The 5,446-nt window shown below is 41.3% G+C and overlaps 1 protein-coding gene across 2 annotated transcripts in view; it reads left to right on the top strand.

Moving 5' to 3' along the window:
• The window catches only part of Phlpp2 (PH domain and leucine rich repeat protein phosphatase 2), a 74,801-nt gene that overhangs the window by 11,108 nt on the left and 58,247 nt on the right, over positions 1–5,446 (top strand). The window lies entirely within an intron of this gene.

Genomic DNA, 5,446 nt, shown 5'->3' on the forward strand with positions numbered 1-5,446 from the left:
GAACTCAGAAATCCGCCTGCCTCTGCCTCCCGAGTGCTGGGACTAAAGGCGTGCGCCACCACGCCCGGCAATATTTATTTTCTTAATGAGTGAAGTTGAGCATATTTGCACAAACTTAAAAGTAATTTGTGTCTTAATTTTTTTATATAAATATAAAGACAAATAGTCTTTGCCTTAGTTAGGGTTTCTATTGCGGTGAAGAAACACTACAACATAGCCTTAATTGGGGTTGGTTTATACTTTCAGAGGTTCAGTCCATTATGGTCTTGGCAGGAAGCATGGCAGCATGCAGGCAGACATGGTGCTAGAGAGGTAGCTGAGACTTCTACATCTGGATGGACAGGCAGCAGGAAGAACAAATGAGCCACTGGGCCTGGCTTGAGATTCTGAGAACTCAAAGCCCACTCCCCCCCACCCCCATGACATACTTCTTCCAACAAGACCATACTTCCTAGTAGTGCCACTCTTTGTGGACCTGTGGGGGCCTTTTTCATTCAGACCACCGCATTCCACTTCCTGGCTCCCATAGCAGCCATATCATAGTCCAATTCAGAAGTCCCCATAGTCTATCACAGTATCAGCATTGTTAAAAAGTCTAAAGTTCAAAGTCTCTTCTGAGACTCATGCGGTCTCTTAACTGTGATCCCCTATAAAGTCAAAGTGAAAAAGCAAAATACATATTTCCAGCATATAATGAATGGCACAGGATATTCATGTATTACCATTCCAAAGAGGGGGCGGGAGCATAGTGAGGAAATACTGGACCGAAGCCAGACCAAACCCAGCTGTGCAGACACCAGACTACGCTCCAGGTCTGATGTCAAAGTGCCCTTTAGATCTTCAGCTCCTTTCAGCTTGGTTGGCTGCAGCACACTTCTCTCTCTTGGGCTGGTTCCACTTCCTGTTAGCAGTCCTCCTGGGTAGGTATCCCACAGCTCTGGCATCTCCAACATTTTGTAGTCTCCAAGGCAATCCAGGCTTCACCTTCATTGCTTTACACTGTGGCCTTTAGGCCTTCATGCAGGCGCACCCCTGACATATGCCTGGTCTCAGCTGCTTTCCTTAGTTGTGGAGGGAGAGTTCATTACTCCTTTCTTCTCTGTCTTTGACTCTAAATTGAGAACCATGTGACCACATCTGCCATGTTCTGCTGCTTGCTGGGGCTGGAACATGGCCCACTTGTTCAATTACATCTTCACCAGCTTTCTGTTGTCCTTCACTGCTTAAGCTTGGCTGTCCTGGAACTCAATCTATAGCCCAGACTGGCCTTGAATTTAGAGATCTGCCAGCCTCTGCCTTCTGTGTGCTGGGATGATAGGTGTGCACCATAGTTCCTGGCTTTTCCTAAGCTTTTCTTTAGTTCCCCTTTAATTCCTTCTCAGGAGTTGGAGGCTTAGCTGGGTGGGATCTTGTCCTGACACCAGCACTACTTTATTCCATTTGGCATCAGGCTTTTCTTTAATCGGTTTATCGCCCTGAACACAGAACTTACCTCTATTCTACTTTCTGATGTCCCCTGTCCCCTCAAACTGTACGTTTTATATTTTTTCTTGCTCAGCTTGCTCCATTTCATTTTAGATCTGCATAAGAGTGAACACTAGTAACCATACAACAGAGTCAATATTGGGCTGTTTTGGGATTTTTCTCTGTCAGTGAAATTAATCCAAAACTCCGAAGGAGACTTTTCAGACAAAGGCAAAAAGCAGCCACATTCTTTGCCAAAATATATGAGAACAGTCTGTAGGCCACACACTACAATTCTTCTCTGAAACATGTTGAGTTGGACCCCTATAGCTCAAATTACCCCCTGCACCACTGCTTGCGTGGATCTACTAGTATGACCCCATAAAGCCTCACTTAAAGTGTTCACTATCTTTTTAAAAAGATTATCTAAAATTCCAAAGGCCACATTCCTCCAAACAAAAGCCAGGTCCAGCCTATCCCAGCAATACCTCAGTTCTCCTGGTACCAACTTCTGTCTTAGGGTTTCTATTGTTGTGAAGAGATACCATGATCACAGCTACTCTTACAAGGGACAACATATTAATTTGGGCTGGCTTCTAATTCAGAAGTTCAGTCCATTATTGTCCTGGCAGGAAGCATGACAGCACATAGTGCTAGAGAGGTAGCTGAGACGTCTACATCTGGATGGACAGGCAGCAGGAAGAAGGACTGAACCCCTGGGCCTGGCTTGTGAGGGCAGTGACTTCTTCCAACAAGACCACACCTCCTAGAAGTGCCACTCCCTGTGGACCTATGAGGATCAATTTCATTCAAACCACCACTATAGATTTTTATACTGTGCATCTGAACTCTTATTTCAATGTTAAAAAATAAAATTAGTTCTTTAAATACTTGAATATATGTTTTTGTCCTTTTCACTAGTAAACTGAAACAGAAGTCCAAGCTGTGGATTCAGCATTCTTGAAGTATGTACATGAAGGAGTTTCTTACACCTTAGAGGTGTGGTAATAATAGTAACAGCTTTAGCTGAGCCCTGAGCTGATGCCTCTCAAAGTGTGAACTGAGGTTTGCTGGGATTCTTTTAGGAGCTGGGGGAAATCCTGAAAAAGGAGATTAGCAGTTGAATGTTTTCCCTGTTCCCAAGTTAACAGGTTCCCTAAATCCTTTTGTATAATAAAAAGGATCAGAGGGGGTGATCCTTAGGCTCTTGTAAGTCTTAATGCGAATCTGATCTAATTTTATCAGGGGAAGCCTTGACCTAGATTGTAGCTGTAGTGACTGATGGTGCTCACTTGTTTAAGCAGATGTCTTATTCACCTACCAGTGTTTGCATTAGAAGATGCCAGGAACTTGAAAAAACACACCCTCCACATTATGTTCCCACTAGTTGTGTAATTAGTTAAGAATTCAAATGTTTATTAACATGAGAATGTAAATTGTAATTTAAATGGAAAGTTTACCTCTTATTAGCCCTGTAGCTTTGATAATTAATAGTGAAGTAGCTCTTTAAAGGTATAATTTATTAGAAAATATTGAAAACAGTGTCAAACTTTGGATGGATAAAATAGGTGTGCTTTTATTACAGGAGGAGGAGCCCAGGACCTTACACATCTAAGGAGGAGCAAGAGGGCGCCTGGTCTCAACCAAGTCCCTGAGCTTATTTGCAATATCAGTCTTTTAGTATATTACCCATTTTTTCTCATTACATCTTTACAAGAACTTTGAGGTTGCCTCTTTCCTTTTATGTGAGGAAGATTGATGCTATGAGTGGGTCCAAGGTCAGGCAGAGATCGCTCGGCACTTGATGGGCCTGATTCACACTCAAGGACTTCCTTCTGAGTAAAGGTCTTAGAGGAGAGGAGCTGGCACAGCAACTCTTCATACTCAGTTTTACTGCCTAATCACGTCTGCTCCCAGATCCATAAGATAGATCTCTTACTTAGTTGTTAATGGCTTGAGTTTAGTCTTCTGTTGTCTGATCAGAGGAGTAGGTCCTTCCTTCATAGTAGCCCTTTGTAAGGTAGTTGATAATTGCTGAAGCAGTGTTGTTTCTGAGAACCTTTCTTGCTGATTACTGACGGGTTCTGTGTGCTTATTGAAGAAATTTTGGAAAATGAAAAAGCATATTCATCATGTATGCCTTATATAGATTACCTTATTAAATCCAGAGTCTTGTGAAGTAAATGGCTTTCATTGCATAGGCATAGTAAGTGATCTAAGAGGGAATACTGGCCTAAGAGTAATCAGCTAGGACGTGATGGGGCTGGAGCTTGAGCTCTGGCGCTCTAATACCAGATCCTGTCCTCACAACCTGTAGTTGTAACTTTTTGTCACTAAATATTTTACAATCACACATACACTTCTTAATAATTATATATTTGAGCTCATATTGTATAGTCATTTTATATCCTTATAATTCTCTTAATATAAGATCATCTTAATTTTACTGTGTTATTAAAACTTTGACTTTAGATGCCAGTTTTAATAGGAACAGATTATTCTATCTTATAAGTATTTTATAAGTTGTTTAAAAATTGAGTGTTGGGGGCCGGGAAGATGATTCAGCACGTAAAGGCACTTGTTGCCAAGCCAGACAAGTTGGATCTCTGGGCTTCACATAGTGGACATGCACACCATGGTGTGTGTATGCATATACATACACACTAAATATAAAACTTTTTTTTTCTTTTTTGAGAGCAAAGTTAGCTGTGTTGATATTCACCTGTCGTCCCAGTCCTGAGACTGAGGCAGGAAGATGAGAGTTCCTGGTCATCCCGCAGCTACACAGGATGTTGGAGGCCAGCCCACACTACCTGAGACCTTATCTCTGAAACTGAAAAGATAATTGAGACTTAATATACTTAGATTGGATTATAGAATGAAGAAGTATGGTTCAAATCCTGTCCCTGACAATTTACCATGCAAGTTCATAATGTTCTGTGCCTTATGGATTTGTGGAATGGAGAATATTTTTATTGTTTTTCATAAGATTAAATCCACTGTATCTGATATGAAAAGTAATGAGTTACTACTTGTAAGTAACACTTATTAAACTGTAAGGTATAGATTCTGGCTGTGTGGTGGTAATGCATACCTTTAATCCCAGCACTTGAGTGGCAGAGGCAGAGGCAGGTGGATTTTTATGAGTTGGAGGCTAACCTGGTCTACAGATTGAGTTCCAGGTCAGCCAAAGCTACACAGAAAAACCTGTCTTGAAAATTATAGATAGATAGATAGATAGATAGATAGATAGATAGATAGATAGATAGATAAGATAAGATAGGTAGATAGATAGATAGATAAAATTAGGTAGGTAGGTAGATAGATAGATAGATAGATAGATAGATAGATAGATAGATAGATAAAATAGGTAGGTAGGTAGGTAGGTAGGTTGGTAGATAGATAGATAGATAGATAGATAGATAGATAGATAGATAGATAGATAGAATGAATGTAGATTCTGATCCAGAAGATTACAAGAGCCTGAGATCATACTTCTGATTTGTCTCATTGGTTGGTTTTTGTCAGGTAGGGTTTTGCTGTGTAGTCCTGGTTGGCCAGGTACTTTTCTGTGTAGCTCATTGTGGCTTTGAACTCACAGCAGTCCTCCTGCTTCAACCTTGCCTTATGAGTGCTGAGATTACAGTTATTCATCACCACACCTGACTTTTGAGATAGTAGCCCTACTAAGCTCCTATGTGATACACAGCACTTAAAGTCTAGCACTTAGAATGTTGTCTGGTACTACCTAATAAGTATTCCTGCATTCCACCTCACTTAGGGCCATGTGTGGTAAGCGTGTGCTCAGCCACTGAGCTATTTTCCCAGCCTAGTGCTTAGTAAGTGCTCCCTATGTGGGTTGTCTCCAATCATTCCCTATGTGGGTTGTCTCCAATCATTCCCTATGTGGGTTGTCTCCAATCATTCCCTATGTGGGTTGTCTCCAATCATTCCCTGTGTGGGTTGTCTCCAATCATTCCCT

Source organism: Mus caroli, chromosome 8, assembly GCF_900094665.2.
Source record: "Mus caroli chromosome 8, CAROLI_EIJ_v1.1, whole genome shotgun sequence".
Classification (NCBI taxonomy): domain Eukaryota; kingdom Metazoa; phylum Chordata; class Mammalia; order Rodentia; family Muridae; genus Mus; species Mus caroli.